Source organism: Podarcis melisellensis (assembly GCF_964234715.1).
Source record: "Podarcis melisellensis genome assembly, chromosome: 5".
NCBI classification, from domain to species: domain Eukaryota; kingdom Metazoa; phylum Chordata; class Lepidosauria; order Squamata; family Lacertidae; genus Podarcis; species Podarcis melisellensis.
The window spans coordinates 74,526,139-74,553,727 of record NC_138537.1 but is presented as its reverse complement, the minus strand read 5'-3'; the positions used below and the strand labels follow the sequence as shown (position 1 = coordinate 74,553,727).

Below are 27,589 nucleotides of genomic sequence, written 5' to 3'. Positions count from 1 at the left end.
CTTCTGTGGTGCCTTAGCTACTGATTTTAGCTATTTTTTTTTAGTATAACTGGAGCAAGTCTGAGGTTGAGGCTTGTGGATTTCATTTAAGCCCCCCTCTACTCCCTCTCAACTTGAGCACTGTGAGCAGGGAGCAGATCGTTGGCTCTGATGTTCAGCCGGTGCCACATATCTCATACGATCTAAATGTGTATTAGTGAAAAGTTTTAACGTGGGTAGACTCCACTGAAGCTTTAGAAAAGCAAGCAGAGCTCTCTCTTTGCTTTTAATGAGTTGACAATTAACTAACTGCTGTTTCCTGCTAGCTAACACATTAGTGTTCGAAACTTAGATCAGGTGACAAAGGTATTTGGTGGCAAATCTCCATTTTGAAGGGAGTTGCCAGTTTAGTGTCCCGTCCCCCCCCCCAACACCACAAATCGAAATGTTTATTCGGCTTTACGCCCATCATGAAACACATCACAACAAAACAAATCAAATAAAACTGCGGACTCGTACAAACCACAAGTAGTATAACACAGTTCACAACTCACAAGGACAAATATTAGCCATTCATAAGAAAGGTTTAAGATTAAAATTAAAAATTTTAGGCACTACCCTAAAATCAATATCTGATGTCATTATAGAAAATTCTTATAACTATCAATAATCAGCTAACATTCCATTCCATCTCTTGTACGAGAGGACGGCTGTTAGGAATTTAGCAACCTGTAGGGTAATATAAGGATCCACATCTTGAAGAACCCAGGCAAGCTGTAGGTCTACTGGTTTGTCAGCCATAGGCTGGATTATGGGGTTTAGTATACTAGCACGGACTGAACTGTACAAAGGGCAGGTAAACATAACATGATGTAGAGATTCAGATGTTTTCATTTCACACGCACACATTGAAGGGACCTGGCCCTTAGTGAATCTATGTCTCAGCACGTTTGTTGGAAAGACATTGAACCTAGCTCTAATGAAGGCATATCGGTGAGACGCAGCCATAAGCGATGTTAAGTAGGACGGAGCGCGGTAGATAGGGGTTATGCCAAAATTTAACAGCGAGCAGGCTCCACCAGAGAACAAAAGCATGTAAAAATGGCTCACCAAGAGCTGCACAGTCGAAGGCCAATGGAGGCTGGAATGCAGGCTGGTGGGGAGAGACACAGTTTGGATTTTTGGAATTGCCTTTTATTTCTAAGATGCTGAGCCTGTGCTGGACAGCACAAGATACTGTATGGATATTTTTGGATGTATCATTTGATGTTTCTGTTTTGTTTTGAAGAGTTCTGCAAGATAAAGTTTGAATAATATTTTTGCGGGCCTGGACATTTCTTCCAAAAGGAGTAAGTTCTTATGCTTCCAGTTGCTTCAAACTGCACAATATCAATATATGCAATACTCCTGACCCTCCCAGAGCCAATCTTTTAGGTGTCCCACAACCCAGGGAGAGGAGGGGAGGGGAGGGGTTGAATCGAGCCCTCAGCCATTTATGACCCATCTATTGTAACTTTCTTGGAATGTCCAAATGGGCTTTAAGTCCAGAATAGAGAGACATGATCAAGAGCTGGGGTCTCCAAACTATGGCCCATGGGCCGGATCCGGCCCACCAGGCTTGTAAATCCAGCCGCCAGCCAAAATGCCGGGCACCTATCCTGAGCGCAGCAGCTGTGGTGGCAGCGCTTTCGCCACCTGCCTGGCTCACCGGACTGTGGCGGTGGCAGCGGCAAGAGCATGGAGAGCAGAGGAGCCTGTGCGGGCTCTAGCCTGCCCAGAGGAGCAGGGATGCCAACAGGGGAGTGGCAGCCAAAGAGCAGGCCTCACTTGGCAGCCTGGGCCCTCCACTGGCTCAATTGCTGGGGCTCCTCATTCGCCACCTCCCCCTGCAGACAAGCAGCGAGTTGTGGCAAGCGAGTGGGCAGCACCACCTCACACGTAACCCGCCACCTGTCCTTTGATGACGATGCCTCACTTTCCCTCTGCCTCTTCCGCCAGCTCGGGCAGCAGCCTCTAACAAGCCCAGGAGGCCCGCTCCAGCCTGGCTGGGGGCAGGCGCGCGTCCTCTGGCCAAGCACTCCGGAGAAGCGAGGGCGCCCAGGGCAGAATGGAGGGCCTCGGGAAGAGCGAGTAAGGTAAAGAGAGAATGGCTTCTCCAGGCAAGGCATGCCACCCCCCACAACGCTCAGTCCGTCCCCACACACTGAGGTAAACCCGGCAAGGTGAGGCGTTTCCTTGATGTTATGTATTGGGTTTAACACATTTTATGTTACAAGGCACGTTCTAACCAATCGTAGAAGTGTTGGTAGACGAACGTTCTAATGGCAAGTAAGCGAAGGCACTTTCAACTGTCAACTGTCAACAGTCAGTTCATGCTTGGGATTATTATCGTGTTGTCTAGTCAGTTTGGTTCTTGTGTTCCTATGAGTGAGCTGTTGTCACTGACAAATGTTGAATAAACTTAGTTGAGGAACTTATACTGCCTTGGGCTTCTGACTTTTTCTAAACATTTAACACTTGAAAAGAACGTGTGCAATGGCCTCAGGAGCCCAAAATGTGAGTGGGGTCCACCAGCCCCTCAGCTTGTTTCTCTGGCTGTGTGAGCACCAGCAAGCTGCCTCCTCCGTCCCTGCGTCCCTCGCGCTGGTCACTGAGTAGAATGGAGCCTGAGCGGAACATGTTTGGTTAGTGCTCCTGTTATGGTGGCTCCCAGTAGCAAGAGGCTATTGTTAGTGTGAGTCATGGCTAGCAGCTCTGGGGAGGCCTGTGGCACCCTGGGACTCTTTGTTTGTGTGTGTGGTGCCATGCCATGTGGTGCCCTGGCTGATGTGCTCTGCCCGAGGCTCAGTCCGGGGCAGCGGCACACGCCATTGCCAGGAACAGGCAGAAGTTGTGCATGGTGAAGCTGATTGTCTGTGTGGCCGGCAACTGCCCTCTTCCTCCATGTCTCATTTCCTCCTTTCCAGCATAATAATATGTCCCCCCCTGTGGAACGCCCTCCCATCAGATGTCAAAGAAATAAACAACTATCAGACTTTTAGAAGACATCTGAAGGCAACCTTGTTTAGGGAAGCTTTTAATATAGGGTGAATCATTGTATTTTAATATTCTGTTGGAAGCCACTCAGAGTGGCTGGGGAAACCCAGCCAGATGGGTGGGATATAAATAAATTAATAATAATAATAATAATAATAATAATAATAATAATAATGTTGGCATATCACAAGGTTTAGCTGGAGATACATTATGATGTTGGAAAGCAGGTATCACTCAGCCCTAATGTCAACAACTCCTTCATCCTCATTAAACAGCAAGCTGCAAAATACCTTTTTAGATTTGGTACACCCAACCCTCCCCTTTCCTTTGCATCTTGTAAAGCTTTATAGGTTCTCCCCTTGCTATATAAACCTAGATAAATATTTTTGCCTTTATTTGAACTGCAAGTCATTAGCTGTAACACGTAATGTGCATAGGAATTCGTTCATTTCCCCCCAAAGATGTAGTCCAGCCCCCAACAGTGTCTGAGGGACAGTGAACCGGCCCCCTGTTTAAAAAGTTTGAGGACCCCTGATCAAGAGCATTGGGAAGGCACCTTTAAAATTTTGGTTTTCAACTGTGCATTTTCATCTCAAACACGAGACTATTATAATACATTAATGGCTCCAAGCATTGTAGTAGAAAATCACCTTGGACTGCAAACCTATTAACTGCTCCATACGCATTAGGGGAGAAAATAAAGACATGGCTATGCACTTCCTGAAATAGTCACTCTGTCACATCACGATCGATGAAAGCAGTGAAATAAAACCCCTGGCAGTTTTGCTGGCCTGGAGTGATATGCGTAAACTGTTAGCAGAAGCTTTGCTTCTGCAAATATTTTTTAAAAGGACCCTGCAAACACACACACACACACACACACACACACACACACACAGAGATGCTCTTCAGCTTACACTCTGCATCTTTCAACAGTGATCTATAATGTTATCAAAGAAGCTTGAACTCCCTAGATCCCAGTAGTTCTTCTCCACTTCTATATTCAGAATTAGACCAGGTTGTTCCATGCACAGGTAGTTCATGAAATCTAACCATCAGGAATTCTCTTCTTGATCAAAAATGCACCTCGTTTCAATTGCAGAACGTACTTTAAACATGGCAAATGCTAAGTGGGATAGAGAACAACCAAGAGCTGCCTAAATAACTCACTGCGAAAAGTGAGGTTACAGGGAACCAGGCAGAGGGCCTTCTCAGTAGTGGCGCCCACCCTGTGGAACACCCTTGATTGACAATATTAACATTGGAAGTGCAGGCCAATTTTTAAGAACATTCCTAACCCTCAAGTATCTTCCTGTGTTTTTGGTCAACAATTTCAAATAGTAACTTTTATTCCTGGTTTGTAAAGAGTTTTGCTGCTTATCGAAGTCATAAAGAATTATAGAGAAAGAAGAAGTTGTGTTGAAAGAACCAAGTCCTTTTAAAAGAAATTTTGTGAACAATTAAAGAACCAACATCATATGTTATTATTTTCTGTTTTTAGTGTACTTTACTATTTTGTTGGCATAACATAATCATGAAGTTACGTTGAAGGCATAGGATGTAAATAATGAAAATAAATCAAGTCTTTTCTGTGTAAAAATAAGAGAAGTTAGATTTAAAAGTGAGGGGCCTTTATATATGCTAGCAACTGATTAAGCAATTAACAAGCAGATAAAACCATTATTTGTCTACAGTATTTTCAACTTAATGTTTATATGAATAAGGGAGGAAAAAGGAGACCCTGTGTGTTTCTTTAATAGAATTTGAAAAGAAAGTTGTAGACTGTAAAAAGCAAAACCCTGAAGGTGTATTATTGAAAGATCTAAACTGATTACAAGCATGGTGAATTAAAAAGGAAACACTATATAAGGTTACTGCCAAAAAAGGCACCCCTTTGTCACATGTCCTCACCCCAAAGTGACTTGCCCGTAGTGTGCCATCATAACTTCCTGTCCCACTCTAAGTAACTGGTATCAATTGTGAAGTCTGGAAAACCCTTAGTATTGCCTTCATTCAGCCACTGGAATCCTAGGGCATTAGCAAAACAATAGTTTTGCTCTGGTTAGCTCTGGTTTGACAGAGCTAACAGTGGTTGGTAAAACTACGATTCGGTGCATTTGAAACATACCCTCATTAGAAAATCCTCACCCTGGTTCCGGTCAGCTCCAGTTCCCTTCAAATCTGCATCCAGCTCAGATTTGCTCCCACAAGTCACACCCAATCAAGCCGCTACTACTTTGCCCAAGAGGGAAAATCTTATCTGAGCAGGCCCAGGAAGAACATTTCCTGCCACTGAGTTTCTCCCTGGGAATACTCCACTAGCATTATCTCCTGTAAAGTAGAGACCAGCAAAGCCTCTCTGCCACTGCTTATAATACATTTCTTCTTCTCAAAGTATTTTTTTTTATTCTTACATTGCACAGGGAAACGAATGTGGGCCAGCATGCTTCACTCTTATTTTTAAAATTTCATTAAGAATACTGTCTTCTTTCTCAGTATCTCCAGAAAAGTGCCCCCGCTCAGTCATTTTTGTGGCAAACCAAATAGAGTCTCCCATCATTCTAGAAACAGCTGAACGAACCTTGTTTACTTAGCAAATGTTCTGCTTAGTTTCCTCTTGACCCGGTATTATCCTTCAGTGTGAGCAACCAAAAGGGAGGAAAGAATAAAATAGGATGAAATCTTTGCTAACTATCAGTGCTATTGATAAAAGTATAGATTTTCCATTACAGCCTGCTTCGGCAATAAGTGTTAAAATCCATCCCTGGATGCTAATCCACCAAAATAAAATATGGGTTGCCTCAGAAGCTCTGCACCTGTCTTTCTGTTGTCTGGAGCTAGAGAAATAGTAAAAAGCGTGCAATCCCCTGCTTACAGAACACCCACTGATTTTAATGGGGCAGGAAGGACTGCAGTCAAGGATAGCAGCTTATTGAAGTACATGATTAAAAAGCAACTGGCATTGTTGGGAAACCTATGTGAACACTTCATAGCTTTTATTAGAAGCAGGGTTATCATTCACATATATTGACTTGGCTATCACTGTCGTGCGCTGCTATTCACAGGTTTTCTCTCGGCAAAATCCACAATCTTCTGAAACCACGCACAATCGGAGCAGTATATCTTGATATCAGTAAGGCAACCGAGATGATCAAGTGTCTGGAAACTGAGCCTTATGAGGAATGGTTGAGGGAGTTGAGTATGTTTAGCCAGGAAAAGAGGAGACTAAAAGCAGATGTGATAGCCATCTTCAAATAGCTAACGGGCTGTCACATGGAAGACGGTGCAAACATGTTTTCTCCTGTTCCAAAGGGTAGGACACACACCAAGAAAGTAAATTCCAACTAAACATCAGAAATATCTTTCTGACAGTAAAAGCTATGATCCATAGCTAGCTGTGATCCATAGCTGTTCTGCTCCATAGCTATGGAGCAGACAGTGGAACAGAATCCTTCAGAAGGTGATAGACTCTTTTTCACTGGAGGTTTTTAAGCAGAGCTTGGATGGCTATCTGTCATGGGTGCTTTAGTTGAGATTCCTGCATTCCAGGTTTTTAGTAGGTGGCCCTAAGGGTCCCTTTGAACTCTACAATTATATGATTCTGTGTTTACCCACCTCCTCCTGAACTGCTTTGCTGGCACAATCAGGAGAGGGACTATTGGCAAGTTGTGAGGGAAGGGGATATTATAGATTGTGTTTTGTGGAATCTGTGATATGCACATGAGAAGGACTCATCAAGATCACACCCTTCCCCCTAAGGAGCCACAAAAGACCCTCACACAACCCCCCACTATCATCTCAGATCTGATTGCTCACCAAGCAAATTGCATGCCTCACACTAAGGTAAGGAACCTTTAACAAGCCTGGAAGAAAACTGTTAAAACTTAGAATGAAGAAGTGGAACCTGCAAGGAAATGCTGCAGTGCCTCTTCACTCCCTAACAGGTATGTTTCTGTTCTGAGGGCTTGGTAGGCATGACTTCTTCTAGAATAAACTGTTTGGGGCTCAATCAGGTGTCATGGACTGGCTGCACACAGAGGAATGGTGGGAGGAACCAGCTGGGGAACCACCAGAGAAGAAGACTCAAAGCCCAGAGAATGGTGGGACGATGATGAGTGATCAGAGGGAGAAGACAGGGAAGAGGTGTCAGAAGCTGAATAGATAACAGGGCTTAGTGAGCTGGGAGAGTCTGTGGTAGAGAGAAGTCCAGAATCAGAGGTGGAAGCTGAAGCAAAAGAGTGGGAAGAGAGAAGCCAAGAGGCAGAGATGAGTCTGAAGAGTCATGGGTGTCTCCTCCTCCTGCTGTGACAAGCTCCCCTCTCCACTTGTCTCCCAGGAACAGAAGAGGCATGAAAAGGATGGGGCAGCAACAGGCTCCCATCAACCCCCTTCAGCATCGCCAGTGGTCAGGGATGATGGGAATTGTCTTCCACATGATCTATGACAATATATTGTACTCTATTGTGATGTGAGGGTTATAAAGGAAGCCCCTTATACACAGAAAAAATCAGGAAGTGAGAAGTAACCAGTATTCATATAAAGAAACTCATCCTCAAGGGCCATAAAATCAAATTATAAGCCTGGCTAGGAAGACTCTGGATCTCTTAACATTTATCGCAAGTGCTAAATTAGTTAAAACATAATTGCATTTAAAACGGTGAAAGTCAATTGAAGATGGAGATGCTAATTATTCTCCCTGGTTTATTTTCATAATTATGGGTTCATTGAGTTAATGATAAAGAGACAGCAGCTATATTTTCTATTTGGGGACTACACTGGGGCTCAAGCTTGCCTACTTCACATGCTCTCTGTACTTAAAAAGATAGCTCCTGCATCCAAGAGTTGATTGAATGCTTGTGGCACTCTGCACATAATTATTATTATTTACACCCAATCCATTTGACTGGTTTGCCCCAGCAACTCTGGGTGACTTCCAGCATAACAAAAACACAGCAAATGTCAAACATCAAAAGCTTCCCGATACAGGGCTGCCTTCAGATAGTTGCGTAGTTCAGTGAACCCTATTCCTTACTGTTGTTTCACATTTTAGTGCCTGAGCTCTGTATTTGTAGACACAATGGATTGTATTTACCTAATTTTTACTCAGAGCAGACCCATTGAAATTAAGGACCATGGCCAACTTAAATTCATTTCAATGGGTCTACTCTGAACAACAGTTAATTGACTACAACTCAATCTACCCTGGCCCTATGGCTCATTTGACTGAAACTCCTGAGTGGTTAGAAGTGCATGGGAGAAACTACACTGCCCTAAGCTTGTTTCATGTTTATATTCCTGTGTTTCTATTTTCTTTTAAATCAAAGCGGCTAGCACACATGCAGTTGAACTCCGCAGGGTAGCCTTACCATATCTCCAGCTTCAGCTCAGACATTCCAGCCTCAAAGCCCAACCTTCTGAGCTCTGGGCCAACAGCAGGTTTAGGAGGCCCTGGAAAAGTTGTGCTGTGCTGTGCTCTCCAAGCACACACATGTGGCAAACTGCCAGCAGTCAGTGAAGACCCTGATGGTTATGATGTAACAATCATCAGGCTCCACCTGGCAGCCTCATAGATTCTTCCTCTTCCATGTCACAATGCTTGATTCTTACAAGATAGCATATGTAATGTCTGGGAGGCTTAAAATGCACGGTGGTGTGGGGGTTAATGTGTCAGATGAGGCTCTGAGGGACCAGAGTTGAAATCCCCATTGGGCCATGATGGCAACAATGATAATAATAATTTTATTATTTATACCCCGCCCATCTGGCTGGGTTTCCCCAGCCACTCTGGGCAGCTTCCAGCACATATAAAAACATAACAAAATGTCAAACATTTAAAATTTCCTGATACAGGGCTGCCTTCAGATGTCTTCTAAAAGTTGTGTAGTTCTTTACCTCCTTGTCAACTGAAGGGAGGGCATCCCACAGGCAGGGCGCCACCACTGAGGTAGTCTTCTGCCTTATTCCCTGTAACTTCACTTCTCACAGTGAAGGAAAGGCCAGAAGGCCCTCAGAGGTGGACCTCAGTTGTCACGGTCCGGTCTACGGGCGATCGAAGTCCCAGCTGAGGACATCAGGACCGGGGGCAAGATGGTGGGGTGGGAGCAGGAACAAGAGTCCAGAAGCCAGGGATTTGAGGGTCAGGAAGCAGGGAGTCATGACGTCAAGGGTCCGAGGGTCGAGAAGCAAGGAGTCACGAAGTCAAGGGTCCAAGGATCAGGAAGCAAGAAGCCCAACGCAGCAAGGAAGGAGGAAGGAAGCATGTTGCTATGGCAAAGAGCCGAAGGGAAATGCTGACATATCCTTTCCCGGCTCTTGCCACCAGGTGCAGTGAGTTACCAAGCGGCCTCACCTGTGCAGCCACGTCTTCCCTCTCCAGAACAAACTTAGGAAGGCCCCAGTCCTGTGAAGCCCTATTGGTCACAGGGCTTGGCTGCTGCATGCACTCCTGACATCAGTGTTCGGGTTGAATGATGGGGTGTGTGTGTGGAGATGCTCCTTCAGTGATCTTCAGCTTGTCTTTCTGTCTCAGCCTAGCCTGCTTCACAGGGTTGTTGTGGGGATAATGTGAGCAGAGGGAGCAATGTATATACTACCCCGAGCTGCTTGGAAGAAAGGTGGGGGGCATACCTTTAATTGATAAGTTTGGTTGAACTTACTTAAGTGCTACACCAGAAACAAATGAACGAGGTCGTTTTTTCTTGGTGCTTGACTTTGTCAAAGCAACAAGCAGAAGGAACACTAAAATCTGTTTTGTACCTATAGTTATTATCTGTAACACTCGCCAATGCTATCAACACCGTCTCTTTAAAGAAAGGCACCACGTGTGGTCATCAAGGTAGTGGCATGAATTCGTCAACAGCAAGAGATTGTTGTCAGGGAAACTCACCAGAATGAGCTGTGCGGGGTAGGAAATCAAACTTCACCTTAAAAGGATAGCTAAAGACACTTCTTACAAACTCAAGATAAGGAAACAAACTACAGGACATTCTGCAGAGACTGAAGTGCCCCTTTGTGGCGTACAGTGGAACAATCCAAGCAAAAAATTTGTGGGTGCCTGGGTCCCCAGGCCCCCCTGGAGATGGTGCCAGTGACGGAAAACCCGTGTGGCCCTCCAGGTGTTGTTGGACTTCAGTTCCCATCATCTTTGACCACTTACTTACTTGCCATGCTGGCTGAGGCTAAAACCACATCAGGAGGGCCACATGCTCCCCATCCTTGTGGAACTGACCTTTCCCCCCTCATCTGCCTTGGGAATTGCATATCCACAGAGCCCTCCATCAGAGCTGTATTTGCCTGCAAAAAAAAAAGGAGCTACAGTCTGTCCAGCTACATAGGTGAAATATCTTGTCTCTCACAGAGTCAAAAATGTCACAGTAACCCTCCCTGCTGGATCAGACCAAAGGCCCATCTAGCCCAGCATCTCATTCTCATAGCAGCTAACCGGATGTTGGTGGGAAGTCCGCAACCTGGACATGGTTGCTAGGTACCACACACACAGGGAGAGCGAGATTCTCCTCCATGGTTAGCAGGGAACCCACAAAGAGCATCATTTGAAACAGCCGCAGATGTCTTGGGATTAGGCATTGTCCATAGTTGTTCCCCCAGAGCCTACACGAGCCATCGCTGCCTTAAAAAAATAATAACCTTATTATATGTACATAAGTTTTCACTTGGAGCCCCACTGTCTAATAGAAAGGCAGGCTATAGAATCATCCAATCAGTTAATTGTATCCACGTACAGGCTCAAATGCCCTTATTATGCAAGACTGAATATAGCAATCTTGGCTTTCAAGAACATGTTTAGAAGGGGAAAAAAAACTTCTCATGTGGGGCCAAGAGGCTGTCAAAGATGTCCCTTGCATTGTCCTAGGATCACCCTGAGAGAATGGGCACCTGATATTTCTTTCCCATGCCATTTTGAAGCTGTCAATTGAGGGATTTAGCAGCAAGACTCCCGTTGCAGCCAGCAGGAGCCGAGCGGTTAAAAAGCCCTTGTGAGAAGCTTTAGAAGCAACTCACTAATGTCCCCATTTCTGTGTCCAAACAGAACGGTTATCTGTCAGTAAGGAGGCTGCGGGTGGCACATCAAAACTTGGCTCTCCTGGTCGACAGCAGCTTCCATTTGCACACAGCGGGATAATTTGGGTTCTCTCAAAGCTTGCTTGGAAGTGTTTTAATTCTTCTCTGAGCGGACATACAGGCAGGCCTCCCAGAACTGGCCAAGGCTCCTGACCCCACTGCAAAGCCACAGTCCCCCTTTGCCTCACAGAGCTGCCTTCCAGTGACCAATTGATTTGTTCCTTTCTGTTCCTGCCACTTGCACTGTACTTTTCTAGTCTTTTCCTTGAGAGACAGCCTCTTCAGCTGACCAAAGCACCAGGTCCTATTCTGGGGAGAAACAGACCAAACTGCAATTATGTCTGGGAAGGAAAGAGCGACGGTGAAGGAGAAATGCTGACAGATCTTATGAGATTTTTGTAGGTAACTGTGTTCACATCTGTGTGATGCTTTGAGTACAACATGGCTGGGGAAACCCAGCAGGATGGGCGTGGTATAAACAATAAAACAATTATTATTACAAGGTTTCTCAGCCCTTTCCCAGTCCTTAAACATATGACTTACTGTACCTTTTGTGATCAATCCTGGCTACAGACGCAAATCCCTCAGGAATTCTCTCCCCTTTCTGTTCCATTTGCCGCAATCACATTATTCATATTTTCATTGTATTTTTGTTGCTGCTTTGATTTGGGGCATCATATGGCAGGACAGAGTCTCAAACAAAGATGTGCTCTTCCAAGGCCACAATCTCAGCATGTCTGCACTCCTGTCTCAGTGATGTTTACGCTGGCATGGTCATGTGCACAGAATGGAAGATGTGCTTTAAGGGGAGCTGGCTTTAGGCACCAGGCCTGTTGGCAGCTGAGAATAACTTTTTTTCTTTAATACCTTCATTGGCATTCGGTGTTGGTGCATAAGCGCTTAAAATAGTAGCCTGATGGTTTTTGGTAAGTTTTATTTGAAAGGTTGAAAGTTGCTCATTAATGCCGGTAGGGACTTCTGACAAGAGCTTCACAAGATCGTTTTTGATAGCAAAGCCTACTCCATGTATTCAACATTCTTGTTCAAGTAGACCTTGAAGGGAGTCTTGAAGGGAGCCAGTGTGGTGTAGTGGTTAAGAGCGGTAGTCTCGTAATCTGGGGAACCGGGTTCGTGTCTCCACTCCTCCACATGCAGCTGCTGGGTGATCTTGGGCTAGTCACACTTCTCTGAAGTCTCTCAGCCCCACTCACCTCACAGAGTGTTTGTTGTGGGGGAGGAAGGGAAAGGAGATTGTTAGCTGCTTTGAGACTCCTTCGGGTAGTGAAAAAGCGGGAAATCAAATCCAAACTCCTCCTCCACCACCTTTCCAGAAGAATGTGTAGCCTCCTCTTTCTTCCTTCAGTTGTCCCTCTCCTGCTCTTTGTTTCTTGAAGTGCTGCAATATCGATGTTAAAACGTTGCAACTCTCTTGCAATGATGGCAGTCCTGCGTTCAAGACACTCATTATCTTTGTTATATTGTTCTGTGTATTCCATGTTCCAAAGGTCAATTTTTACGACCGCTGGGTGGCGACCCCACTGAGTGCAGTAATGAAGTCAGGGAAAAAGTGAGGCAGGCTATGTTCAGGGCGCCTTTTCTAGCCCCTCCCCCTTTGCGGGGTAAGCAGAGTGGATCCTAAATAGGGCTGCTCAGTCCTGGATACAGCTGCCGAGCTACTCAACTGCCTCATTCCTTGAGTCAGAACAAATGAGTCTGTATCCACTGCCCACATGCCAGTTCATGACTAGCAGCTTCCAGATTTCACGGTCCTTTCCCCGTTACCATGGGGCTTTGGGTTTGGGATGGGTTTTTGGAAAATGCCTGTGCATGAATTTGTTTTATTTGTGTATTTCTTTAGATCAGTGCATGCTGACCAACACATCGTCTTTGCAGTAAGGCTCTATTCTGATGGCACAAGTGTCACAGTGACTGGTAGATTATTATCTGCTGCAGCCTTCATCCGCCTCCACAGCCATTGTAACATACCACTTGCTATCTTCTGCCTGGGCTGCCATTGAGAATTTCTTGGATCATTCTCTGTCTAGCTCCTCCCCCTTGACCTTACCGCCTTGGGTGACCCTACTGGGAGTACGAGACTCCTGACAGCTTCGCTCACAAGGATCATAGGAAGGTGCAAGCTCACTCACCACAACAAGGTGATGATCCAGCAAGTGATCCAGATGCATGCAAATTCCGAAGAGAGATTTTTGTTTAACTTAGCTTCAAGTCAGTGGATAAGATTGGATTTTTGCAAGGCGCAGAACAATGAGAAAAGCTCTCGGATGTCGGGGGAATTAATTGGTACACAATACAATTAAGAAAACAGGCCAAGCATAAGTGTGGATGAGCACTCAGTAGAGAATAAAGCATTCAGGATATGCTCAAATCCCAACTTTACTTCTGATCTTCCAGGACTGTGTTATGGCTCAGAATTAAAGCCTCATTATACTATTCATCTACTGACTACAGTTCTACATGACTCCTTCATCACATGCTCACACAAGGTAAGAAAAATGGCTCTCCTTAGTTATGTGTTCCCTTTCCCCTTGCCAGAAGTTCAATCAAAGCAAAAGCTCTAGCTAAAGGCAGACTTGGAAGTCAGCTCCTGGAGTGACCTTGAACTTCTTGACTCTTCTCATTAAGCAGCTTGGCTCAGAAAGGGCAGACTGACTGAAGCCAGCACAGTGCCCCTTCGTACAATATCCAATTACAGCCGCTTCTCTTTCAGTCTTGCAAACTACTAGATAGCGAGGGGCGGAAGGGTGCCACTCAAAAGCTAAATTTGGCACCTAGGCAGAGACATTATGATCTCCCTGCTGTCTGATTCTTCCTTAGACACATGACATAATGAAGTGGCAAGGTCGGAAATGTCTGACTTGAGTTTCTACCAATTACAGCAGGCTTCCTCTGACATACAGACCCTCGCTGCGGGTGTGACGGTATGATAAACTTGAAACAACCATCTGCATGAAGTCTGAGCCTAGGCATGCACCCCATAATACACTCCATCTGCATGTCAACCTCAGATTAGTTGACCTGCAGAGGTCAAAGTCTGAATTGCTGTCACTGGGTTAAGATATAAAACCTGTCTGCACCAGGTATTCTGCTCATATTTGTATCTCAATGTGCTGCATGCAGCTTCTATGCTTCCGCCACAGGATTTTTTTTCTTGTATGAAATTCAGCATCTCCTGAAGCATGTAGTAACCGTAATGTGATGTCCCTTAGGTTAGGGTGGCATAACACTATTTCTTGCACTGTCCCCACATCCCAATCATTGCCCCAGCTCCTTCTCTGCTAACTCTCCAGTTCTTCTCTATAACTATTTCACCATGCAAGTTATCAAGACTTTTAACAGCCGCTTCCATTTCAACCTTGTAGAACATGTTGAAGTACGAAGAGCGAAATCACAGCTAAGAAGCTCAAATCATACACACGACTGACACTCTTCTTTGGAATATACAGACTTTAACATTCAAAAACTTGCATGTTACACTAGGGTAAAGTGTGTATGTAAATGTGTAGCTCAATAAAGCCATAAACAGAAAAGGTTGTGGGTGAGATGTTTTATTGACTCCTTCTTTTTCACTCTGAAGGGACAGCTAACAAACAGTTGGTCATCCTACCTCAACAGGACGCAGCCTCAGAAAACATATTTGGAACAAACATAGGGTGATCAATTAGTCTAATTCAGTTCAGGTTCTCTCTTTCAAATCACACAGACTCTGCACACACAGTTAAATGCACCTCAGAAATGCCCTTCTTGACAAATTCTTACAAGTAACAAGGGTAAGCTAGTTTTGAATCTCACTGGGGGAAACGGTAACAAAGAGAAGAAATCAGATATCCCTGACCGATTTTTTGGTGACTATAATATGCCACACCTTCAGCAGGAGGTTCCCAGATACCTTACAAACACAGGAGAAAAATATAAGACCATAAAAAAAATCAATAAAAAGCAGAGGTAGATCAGCAAACTCAAGAGGCTTTTAAGCAGCTACAATATATAAAAAGATGAGGAGAATTTTTAAGTGCTGGTAACTCACCAAACCAGAATCTAGGGGTGTGAATTTAGACCTGTATTTGGCTATACTTGTACGCCAGTATTACGTATGTGTATGTGATGAAGGCGTCTTCTTCTATTTGTCCCTGTGTCAGTTTCAGTTTATTGGTTAACTTTTCTAGTAAGGCTGTTTCCTATACTGTCTGATACCACTGGTCCATGTTTACTCCTGACAGCTCTCTCCAGTGCCTGGCTATGATGTTTCTGGATGCTGAGAGTAGGTGGGTTATGAGCTCTTTATAATGTGAACGGACATTGTTATCTTGAAAGATGTTGAGTAGGGCCAGTTTTGTGGTTACTTCTAATACCTCCTTAGTTATTTTGTGTATTTCTTATATGGCTGATGTCCAGAAAAGTTGGATTTGGGGACATTCCCACATGTGGAGGTACGTGCCTGTGGAGGTGCAGCCTCTCCAGCACTTTGGTGAGGCTCCTGGGTGTATCGACGATAGTTTCCTTGGTGTTAGGTACCATCTTATCCACTTCTGCCTTTCTAGCTTTCAGCTGCTCATTCGCCTCTTCCCCCCTCTGCCGCCTTCTACCTCCTGTTTCCCCTCCCCAGCAGTAAGAAGCAAGCGCCTGTTTTCTTTGAAAGTGAGCCCTGCTCACACGAGACCAGAGAAAGTCAGGCCTGTCCTCACACAAGTGTCATTGCCTTCTAAGCCTTCAGTTCCCATTTTGCCTACAAAGATGCTTGCACAGGTCACCCAAGTTCAGCATTAGATGGAGGACTGAAAAGAACACCATCTGCCTACTCTCAAAATGGCTTCAAAGTTTCTGTGTATGCCAGATACGACCAAACCCTAGTCAACAGGGTTGCAATTATGTGTTTTCCACAACAGGGAAACGTTGAAGTCAGTATCTCTCTCTCAAAAGAAAGCATTCTTCAGAAAGCAGCAGAGCTGCTTTTCTCACTGGTAAAAATGCTTCTGCAATTCCCTGCTGTGAAATATTTGCTAGCAGCGGTGCTCTGTCACTACAGAAGATAGGCCGTACTGTATACTGTATATTGCAAAGGAGATCTTGTTATTTTGGTATATTTTGTATTCTGTCATTCTCCTTGAATGGTGATTTAGTCTTCCTCCTAAATGTTAGGCTGGGAGATAGCGGCTTTCCCAAAGCCATGCTGTGAGCCTCTTATCAGAACACGGATTTGAAACAAGTTTTCCAGATCTGAGGCCACTCAGCGCACTGCAGTACAAGTTGTTGATGAAATGCAGCCCTCTCAAGTGAAATCTCCACTTTGATATGAATTCCAGAAGAAAGGTGACTAGGGAACTATGACTCTAGGCACTGATCAGAGCCTTGCCATTCCTTTCTACATTCTACAGCGACTCCACTCCTTAAGCTGAGGCACATTAAAAATATGCCTTGCTGGATCCATCCAAAAAGTTTATGGCTTTGGAAGATCACAAGAAGAACTCAGAGGTGGCCAACTTCTCCTGTGGTTTGCCCCAGCATCTGGTACTCATAGGTTGAAGGCCTCATAACCTTATATTTCAAATTATCTGTTAATTCATTGTTGAGAACTCACTGCTTGATAAGATACTGGAAAAAACATGATCAGGAAGGACTCTGCTTCCCTCATCAGGACTGTACGTTTGTCTACAAAGGCTATTTAGTTCCTCTTGAAGCTACATGGTAGAGAGTAATTAGTTACACATGAGGGAAAGGCTAGTGTACGGCTTAGAGGCCTAGCTGGGAGGATGCTATATTCACTTGACCAGAGCAGTGAGGCGTCAAAATTCTTGCAAACTGAGGCCAACAGAAATTATTGTACTCCAAATAGGTCACTTATTTCTAAGAGTCCATTAACTCCTGCTTAACTAGTGATGAAGAGGGCCGTATAGATAGAACAGTAGAGTTTGCCCGAATACTAACTAATAGATTAATTCATTTATGACCCAAGCCATTACAGTAAAGGGAAAATGAAATCTTTTTTTAATGGAGCTGTAAAAGTATTATAGGCACAGCAGATGAAAGGAGTCTCTGTAATAAAATGGGCATTTTGCTAGCAACCAGTGACCTGATTTCTCCATTAAGTCTAACATTAGTTATTACAGAATGACAAGTGTTGGAGCCAAGTCCTGCAGGTTCCTCAAGCTCCAGCTAGCAGAGCAATTAAGTACTTTCCTGACCTATCAGAACCTCCCTGCTTGCATTCTCCTCTTGTCAGTTTTACCTATAGGCATCCCAACAGCCTCTCGCACAGAAAATGAAGCACACATGATGTATTAAAATAGCTCCTTTTTTTAACCTTATTTGTTGCTTTTTGGACTGAAGTGCCTGAAAGAAAGTTACAAGATAAAAAAAAAGAAAATAATAGGAAACATTTAAGGTACAGTGGAACCTCGGTTGTCGAACGTTTCGGAAGTCGAACGTTTCAGCTTTCGAACGCCAACAACCCCAAAGTGAATGCTTCCGTTTTTGAACATGCCTTGGAAGTTGAACGGCTTCCAAGGTGCGTTTCTCCATTTTTTCAATAGATTTTGCCAACCAGCAATTGCGCCTCAGTTGTCGAACGTTTTGGAAGTCGTACGGTCTTCCAGAACCAATTACGTTCAACAACTGAGATTCCACTGTATACACACACACACCAGAAATAAAACAAGGCCTAAAGTGCTAATCCAAATTTCTCTCTCTGTGTGTGTGTGTGTGTGTGTGTGTGTGCGTTTGGAGCAAATCCTCCCCATCTCACTTAAAGGATGAGCACAACAAGAGGCTGCATATGACTAGATACCCTCCAAATTAAGGATCAAACTTCTGGATAGATAAAAACGTTTTTACCTGTCACCTAAAAGCAATTGATGGCACCAGACATTCTTCAGTGGAGACAATGTTCCACAGATTGGGAGCTGAAAAGGCCAGATTTTTTTGTCATCACGTCTCACACCTCCCAGAGAGAGCACATGGAGAGGGGTCCGTGCAGTCATACTAAGATTGGTGAAGCTCGGGTTGTCTTGCCCCAGTCAGCTACTGAAATCTGAGCTGCAGTTTCCAACCATCTTCAGAAATTTATTGAGGTAATCTAACCTGGAGGTTTTCTGTCAGCCACAACTGTACTTTACACTGCTCTGTTTGTGCAAAGTCATGCTTATGTATTTACCACACATATCAGGGTAGTTGGATGGTCTGTGTGGACTTTTGAGAGAGCTACTGCATTGTATGTGTAATTCTTCAGTAAGCCAGATATCTGTATTGTCTGGAAGTAAGGAGAATTTCCCCAAATAGCATGTGCGGCAAAATGTACCCACACATGAACCAAAATATTACATGTACACTCTGTAATGCTGCTACACTACACAAATGTCTATAACATACCCTCCAACATTTCTCTGGTGAAAACAGGGACATCCCATTCCATAATAATAACTCTACTATTTATACCCCACACATCATACTGGGTTGCCCCAGACACTCTGGGCAGCTTCCAACATATGTAAAAACATAATAAAACATTAAACATTAAAATAACTTCCCTATAAAGGATTGCCTTCAGATGGCTCAGAGTCAGATAACTCCATACCCTCCAGCGAAAGGGTGCGCAAAGGAAAAGTGAAACATTCCAGGATCACATCAGAAATAGGGACGGCTTCTCTAAATCAGGGACATCCCTGGAAAATAGGGACACTTGGGCCAAAAGTTCCTGTTTCAATTAATTGATAGTGTAGTAGTGCATATTGAAGGGAAACAGGTGCTACTATCCATAGCAAGTACAAAAAAGTTTCCCCATATTTTTATGAAGGTGAAACTGTATGACTAACCTTAAGCCAGGCAGGCCGGCCTTTAGTTTAAAAAGGGGGGTGTTGAAGGGAAATCTTAGTTGGTTTTCCACACATGGTTAGTGGACTCACACCTCCCCCATAGGCAGATGAGACCAACTGTGAAATGTCATACACTGTGGAAAAACAACTTGGTTGTTATTCAACCAAGTTTTATCCAGAGCAGTCTTATTGAAATTAACAGAAATTAGTCATTGATTTCTTTTTGGTTGTTTGTTTTGTTTTGTTTATACTTTTCAAGTATATACATTTCATTAGTTTTATAATCAATTTAACATTTCAAAGTTTGACTTCACCCTCTTTCTGCGGCTCCTTAAATTTATTTTTTAATATCTGCAGGTTTTTTAGTAACTGCAGCTTATTATAATAAACCTGCTAATATTTTTATCTGTTTGCAATTTATCTGTAAATATTCAATAAACCATTTCCATTCTTTTATAAACGGTTTGTTATCGTGATTTCTTATTCTTCTGGTAAGTTTCACCATTTCTTCATATTCCATAAGTTTTTGTATCCATTCTTCCTTTACTGGGACTTCTGCTTCTTTCCACTTTGGGGCAAGTAGCATTCTTGCTGCTGTAGTAACATACATAAATAAATTTCTATACAATTTAGATAGTTCTGTCCCTATAAGTGCTAAAGAAAAGCTTCTGGTTGTTGTTTTTTACAAAAGTTATTTTGAACCTTCTTTTCAATTCACTGTATAGCATTTCATTGTATATCATTAACTGAAATCAATAAACATGTATACAGTATTTTTCCATGTATAAGACGACCCTATGTATAAGACGACCCCTATTTTTTAAAACCCAAAATTAAGAAAATGCACTATGTGCTATCCGTGTATAAGACGACCCCTTATTTTAACTTCAAAAATATAGGAAAAAATATAGTCTTATACACGGACAAATACGGTACATGTTCACTAATTTCAAGAGGTCTGCACTGAGTAAAACTTCACTGAATATCAGGTAGTGGGGCAAACATCAAGAAAGAAGTGCTTTTTGTACCTTGTTTGTGAGTTGTTTGGAGACAACTGCTGGACCTCTGTTGGCTAGCAAAACAACCCTATGCATGTTTACACAACAGTAAGCATTCAATGGGGCTTACTCCATTGTATAGGTCATAGGGGATTGCACTATGCTGCAGGAAATGTTTGGACTGTCATCAACCACACTTTGATTTCTGGATAGTTCTGGTTGACGTAATCAGGATCCCACGGTTAAGGGATACACAAGCTTCCTGACCTCAGAACCCAACCCAGGCCATCAACATTTTTTCCACCAATTACCAGTAAGAATATTTTCTCCTGTAAGGGGTGAGCATCTATTGCAGCATTGCCTGGCAACCACAACAGAGAGCCCCTGTGTTCCAGCTGGGTGGAGTTAAGTCTCCAAAGGTGTTGATGAGATTATTCACATTTTATTGAAGTAGATTAAAGGCAACCCATGGAGATGAGATCCTTTTATCAAAGCTGCAGAGCTGCGGAGATGAGAAAAGTAACTGAAAATAAATTCTGACAATGTTTGTTCTGTTTGTCTAAGAAATAAACCCAAACCCCCAAAGCACAGAAAAATTAATTATTACCGTACCTTTGATGGAAAGAAGACCGATGCTGGGGGCTTCCGACGGCAAGCAAACACCTCCGAGGAGCAGGAACATTGATGAAAAACGATTTCCATGGTTTCACTGGTAAGAGGTTAATTCAATGTCAATTTATCTAATGCTGATGAAAGGCTGGTGTCAACCAGAGTTATGATGATAAAAAGCTCAGCAATACTTACAATACCCCAGGGTCACCATGCAAAGGGGTAATTTACAGGCATCCAACAAGTCACAAGATATAATCAGGCTTCTGAAATGTGAGTCTGGGGGAGGGACAATGGCACAAGCGAGAGCTGGTGAGATCAGGAGTTGGGGTATGTAACTGATCTCAAGTTAGCTTTCTAAAAATGGAGCTGAATAGGCACTCAAAAGCCATTCCGTGGCAGTCAAGCAGCGATTGTGATGGTGCTTACTAGCCTGGCTCTATGATGGGTGGTATGTATGTGAAGTCCTACGTACTAGGAACACAAGAAGCTGCCTTACACCAAGTCAGACCATTGGTCGGTTTAGCTCAGGATTGCCTACACCAGCCTTCCACAGCTTGAGACCTTCCAGATGTTTTGGATTACAGCTCCCATTATCCCCAGTTAGCATGGTGTGTATTTAGGAATTACCTATATAGGAGTTGCAATTGAAAAGGAGAGCAACAAGCTGAAGACTGACAGACAGTGGTTCTCCAGGGTTTCAGAACTGGCTTTTCCCCAGCCCTTCTGGAGACAGGTGCCAGGGATTAAATCTGGGACGTACTGCATACAAAGCATGTGTACTACAACAAAGCCTACAGAGTCTGTCAAATGGATCCTCCTTTGTGACCCCTGTTGGTGAGCTAGTGTTGACCATCAGCGGAAAAGTAACTCGTGGCAGAGGAGGCTCACTAAACTCCTTTCCAGCCTTTCCAGTACTGGAAATGGTGCTCTTCAGGCATGCTTTTGTTGAAGCTTCTCCAACTTGGCACCCCCACCAGATGTTTTGGACTAAAACTCCTGAACCATATGTTCAACAGTATGCCATGCTGCTTGGGACTGTCCTGAGAAATAGTCTCTGATATGATTTGGAGAAAATGAAGCCTAACCCCGAAGGGACGTGGGTGGCGGTGTGGTCTAAACCACAGAGCCTAGGGCTTGCCGATCAGGAGGTCGGCGGTTCAAATCTCCATGACAGGGTGAGCTCCTGTTGCTCGGTCCCTGCTCCTGCCCACCTAGCAGTTCGAAAGCACATCAAAGTGCAAGTAGATAAATAGGTACCGCTCCGGCAGGAAGGTAAACGGTGTTTCCGTGCGCTGCTCTGGTTCGCCAGAAGCGGCTTACTCATGCTGGCCACATGACCCAGAAACTGCACGCCGGCTCCCTCAGCCAATAAAGCGAGATGTGCGCCGCAACCCCAGAGTCGGCCACGACTGGACCTAATGGTCAGGGGTCCCTTTACCCTTTACCTTTAAGCCTAACCCAGGCTAATGCTTCATTGCATGAGGGGTGGTCCCTGTTGTTTTGAAAGAGGCAGTGGTGTGGATGTTCCCAAAGAAATTAGCTCTGGACCCTTTAGACTGTAGCAACTATCAATCCCTATCAAATATACCCCTTTGAGGAAAGGAGAGGGTTGTGGTAGGGCCACTACAAGCATTCTTGGATGGCAGAGATTATTTACATCCAAATCTAAATGGTATCCAAATATTTGCAGAGACTGGGACAGAAGGAGTGTGACTTTGCTCCGGTTTCTTATCTCCTGTTGACTTTTGATACCATCAGCAATGGTATCCTCCTGGACTGGCGCTGTTTAAAAAAGGCAGCCTAGTTCTTGTTGAATGGTATGCAAGTAGCACTTGCCTTATGAATCTCTTCCTCGCTGGTTCCATGTCGACATCCATTTCTCACGCCCTCCATGGAGAAATCCATCTTTCCAGGAAAAAAACCCAGCTGCATTTTTTCCTGCAGGTCAGCTCAGCAGGCTGATGCAGTAATCTTCAAGCTCCACAGGAAAGAGCAGAAGTTATGACGAGCGCCGGAGGCAGAAGCAAACATTTGGTCATATTCAGCCTTGCATATATCAGAAAACTGCCAGACATTCATGCAACGCTAAGAACACTGTCCTAGTTTGGGGAGAGAATAGGCTATTTGGAATGTGGAATAAAGAGGATTGATTTTTCTCTCTCAAGACTGTCAGCACTTTTCTAAAGAAGCGCAACGTCGGGTAGCTTCAGATGGAAGCACTTTAAAAGGTATTTATCAAAATGTATTATACAGGGTGGAATTATTGACTGAATTCTGTTCTGTGCAAAATGTAAACAAACAAAGCAAACCAAAAGAGAGACTTACATAGTTTATGGCCTCAAAGACTGGTGGTGCAATTATCTCATTCAGCCCAAAGCACAATAAAACACTGCTTTCAACAGGTAAGAGCTCTTAAGATGCTTCCAGGCATCAAAATTTGGAAGGATACTTGTAGCCTTTATGTTCTAGCAGAGGATAGAGTTGCTTGTCATCCTGACGACTGCAATTCTATTGATTAACATGTAGAGAGGGTTAGGCAAAATTTACTGTGCTTAAACAGCAAAAATCCTTTAGAAATTACATATATGTGAAAGTTTTCTACATTCACTAACCTGTGAAAAAGTCCAGGTCATACAATTTATATGCTATGGAAAGCACACCTTTGATTAATTTAAAAATACAAATCTGTCTGGGGGAATAGGTCCCTCTGGTCCAGAAGCCCCACCCCTGAATCAGAAAGTTTATTTGGTTCCCGATTCATACATTATGGGTTGGCTGCAGATCAGTGGTTCCCAACCTTTTTTTGGCCATGTCCCACCTAAGCATCTCTAAAATCCCAATCCTGCCCCCCCCCCATAAAATTCTTATTATTCCAAAATGAACTCCTATTCACATGGAGGAAGCCTAAAAGGCCACTCACTGTTAATAACTCATTCTCAAATTGCCCCCCTGTGGGGCGTGTGCCCCACATTGGGAACCACAGATCTAGATGTACAGAGTAATCGTATGCATATCTACCCAAAAAACAAACAAACAAACAAACAAACAAACAAACAAACAAGGAGCTTTGCAGAAGGTTCCTTGCTTCTAAGGTCATCCTCTACAAGTTGGAGAGTGACAAAAATGAGCTACCATGTTCATCTCTAGACACCCATACCCAAATGTGGAGTTAACCTTTACGTGTTACTGTAGCCATCTTCAGGCACTGCTACGAAGTCAACTTTATTTCGGTGAAAACTAAGTTGAGACATGACTATCTTTCCCCACTGGTTAATATATGCTATGTATTATTATTTTTTTGTATTTTACTTTTGTTGTAAGTTGCTTTCAGACTGGATTCAACTCCATAGGCTGGATCCAGCTAACCCACTGTGCTAGCAGAAGCCAGTACAAAGTCTCCTGCTAGCGCAATGGGGCTCCCCCCCTTCTTGTCCCACATCTGCTCTGAAGGGTGGGGAAGAGAGCGGAGAACACTCCCTTTGGCAAGCAGAAATGCTTGTGCTTATCATCTTAGCACAACTTATCCCCCCATGAGCCTACCCTTATTTGTACAACACCTTCATACAAGTTCCTTAAAGCTAAAGGGACCCCTGACCATTAGGTCCAGTCGTGGCCGACTCTGGGGTTGCGGCACTCATCTCGCTTTATTGGCCAAGGGAGCCGGCGTACAGCTTCTGGGTCACGTGGGCAGCATGACTAAGCCGCTTCTGGCAAAACCAGAACAGCGCACAGAAACTCCGTTTACCTTCCGCCAGAGCGGTACCTATTTATCTACTTGCACTTTGATGTGCTTTCGAACTGCTAGGTTGGCAGGAGCAGGGACCTAGCAACGGGAGCTCACCCCGTCGCGGGGATTTGAACCGCCGACCTTCTGATCGGCAAGTCCTAGTCTCTGTAAAACAGGGAAATTGTGCAATTCAGTGGTAATGTATATGCTTTTTGCAGAAAGAAGTATGTTCAATCTGCCGCTTCTCTGGGGACTGGGAAAGAGCAACTTGGTTGTAGAACATACAGTGGGGTGGGGTAGACGAATCTGGGCCCAAAGTTTGCAATTTATAGCAGTCTTATATTGGACTGCAGAAGGATTTATGAAGATTTTACTGGATTGGCATCTATTCAAAGTGAGGAGAAACCTTCCCAGTCCCGGAGTATTCAACCCTCTCCCCATGTCTTTTCTTCCCATAGCTATGAATTATAAATGCAACCAGCTGGAAATATGAGGCCTATGAATGATATACATTAATAAACACTCTGGATCTAATTACAAACATACTTTACCTGGGTTATCAATCACTCTCTGTTTCCCTCCTCCCACCAGAGTAATGACAGTTTCTTTCAGCTGAAGAGTTGTGGCTGAGCTAATTTGCTTCTGCTGTCAAATAGATTGTGAGTGGGGGGAGGAGAAAAATCAGAATACAGTTACGTGTTTAATTTGTGATCCTCTCAACAGTGAGAACAGGAGACGTGAGGGGTAGACTGCAGCAACCGCATTTGTCAAGGACCCAGTCATTGCACAAAGAAACTGTTTTTAACGCAGGCAGGAGTTTCACACACCTTTTTAGAATTCACTTTTCCCCCATTAGCTTGCATCACAGTGCCCTCTGCTGCACAACAGCCAAAGCAAAGCATTTCTCTTTTCCCCATAACCTTTGATTTAAAACAACAAGTGGGGAAGACAGAAAGAACAGGCCTGCCCACTGGCACTACGAAAGCAGTTATACAATTTCTGGGAGGTGCCGAAACTCATGTGGCAATTTTACTCTGCTCCTTGTCATGCCCAGGTTCTCTGTGTGTGAAATAGAAGCTAGATTGTGCTTCCTATGGTAACTGTTCAGATTTTCCTCTCAGGGGCTATTCCACACAAATTGCAAAAACTGAATACAGTGGTACCTCAGGTTACATACGCTACAGGTAACAGACTCCGCTAACCCAGAAATAGTTCTTCAGGTTAAGAACTTTGCTTCAGGATGAGAACAGAAATTGTGCTCCGGCAGCGCGGCGGCAGCAGGAGGCCCCATTAGCTAAAGTGGTGCTTCAGGTTAAGAACAGGCCTCCGGAACGAATTACTGGTAAGTACTTAACCTGAGGTACCACTGTAGTAAGATCACCTTGTGAGGACTACCTAGTCAAAAAATGTATGCTATTCAGAAGCACCAGCACTGGAGACCATCGCAGTGCTGTGAAAAAGAAAGGCCACATTAACAAAAACAGCATGGTGAAACATCATCCCCTTCTAAATCATCTATTACCTTCTCTTGCCTCACACTCCCTTTTCCACTCTTGATTTGGAGAAAAGCAGGTGCTTCCTGGCTTGAGGCACATCTGACAACAGCACAACCTGCTCTTTCCAGTTTAAATAGTAGTAGTAATTGGAACTGAATTGAACTAAGTTACTTGGCTTGGCCAGAGGGACTAAATACTAGGCGCTTTGATTAAAGACTGGGTGAAGGAGGAACAGCTTCCTCTTGAACTGAGATGGACTGAGTGCCAGGGGGTGATGCCTGGTTTGATTATTTAGTTGGACTCAGGCTGCCATAGTAGATCTTTCTCTTTCTTCCTCTCCTGCAATCAATTTGTAACATTTGAATAAGGGTAACTAATGTGGTGCCTTTCCAGATGTTGTTGTACTACAGTTCCCATTAGCCCCTGCCATTATGGTCAATGGTCATGCATCATGGGAGTTGTACCACGGGGGCTATGGCTGCATTAGGGCTCAGACTTCTTAGGGCTAGCTCAGAAACGGCATGGGCCCACTTGCTTTGTGAAGACACAAGCAGGAACCAGGAAGCAAGCAGCCATCTTCCTCAGAGTTCTACTATTTGTGGAAAGAGAGTTGGTACTTTGCCTCGTTTGTTGCACAAATCTCAGCCTTGACTTCAATCCTTACCTCTAGGCGATTTAGTATACAGTAAGCCCATAACTTACATGCACTTACCGTATTTTTCGGTCTATAACACGCACCCAACCATAACACGCACGTAGTTTTTAGAGGAGGAAAATCCGTAGGCATGCCACCCGTAGACATTCCCTCCATAACACGCACAGACATTTCCCCTTACTTTCTAGGAGGAAAAAAGTGAGTGTTATGGTGCAAAAAATACGGTAACTTGTGTGTATTTAGCTTTATGTCCCTGACCTGTTTCTTTTTCTTTTACAATTAAAAAGTAGACGGGTGTCGAGGAAATAGGCTTTGGCAATCCCAACTGCCATTGCACCCCATTTGTTTTGACTATATGGGATTTTGGCTTAAGGAGCGTAACCCCCACATAAACTGAGGGCTTACTGCAATCCATTATGGGCTGGGGTAGACCAGTTCCTCTCAAGCTGCCTCTTCCATTGGGTGCAGTGGTTTGATTGCTGGGCCTGGACATGGGAAATTCTGCTTTAAATCGTTTATGTGTTCAATGGGTGTCCTTGCCTAATGTACCTTAAAGACGAAGAGACGTTAAAATGCTATTTGGAAGAGGACATCCCATGTAGTACAGTAGACAGGTTGCTGGGAGTTAGGACTAGAGAGAGCTGGGTACAAATTCATACAGGGCTTTTGAGCTCAATCACATTGGCCAGTCACTTTATGAAAGTGTTAAGAGGATTCAGCGGTGAAATTACCAGATCCTTGGAAAATGTATGGCCTACAAATGTGGTAAGGGTAAATACACGCTAAAATCACAGTAGGCCTGACATCGTTTTTTATGAAAGACAAGGAGTGAGTGGAGTGCATACTGCATTTCAAGAACCTGTAAGTCAAGTCCCATCAAATGACTGTGTTGGCTTCAAAATGTGTATCTGGATTGCAGTGTTTTATATCCAATGAAATCCAAGTTCCCACATGAAATCCTTACTTTCAGAGCAGCAATCTGCAGAAGCATTTAGAGACTGCACAAACTGATGCAGTATTAAAAAGCAGGAAAGTACATTAACTAGAATATTTGTCCCCTCCAACTATTAATATTTTACATGTTCAACTATTATATTGACATTTTCTTCTGAGGACAGCAAGATAGCACCAAATAACAATAAGGATTAATACCGAATGAGTGAAAAGATTGTTTTAAAAGA

At 43.9% G+C, this 27,589-nt stretch overlaps 2 long non-coding RNA genes across 2 annotated transcripts; one reads left to right on the top strand and one right to left on the bottom strand.

The window, feature by feature from the left end:
• Positions 1 to 1,100: 1,100 nt before the first annotated feature.
• On the bottom strand, positions 1,101 to 8,502 carry LOC309371278. The gene is made up of 3 exons (XR_014169005.1): positions 8,382 to 8,502; positions 4,927 to 5,001; positions 1,101 to 1,271 (listed from the first exon to the last, which is right to left on the bottom strand). It is a non-coding gene; the product is annotated as an uncharacterized lncRNA (long non-coding RNA).
• A 4,569-nt stretch (positions 8,503 to 13,071) lies between these two features.
• LOC309370979 lies at positions 13,072 to 22,716 on the top strand. The gene is made up of 3 exons (XR_014168770.1): positions 13,072 to 13,598; positions 20,483 to 20,630; positions 22,475 to 22,716. It is a non-coding gene; the product is annotated as an uncharacterized lncRNA (long non-coding RNA).
• The last annotated feature ends 4,873 nt before the right edge of the window (positions 22,717 to 27,589 follow it).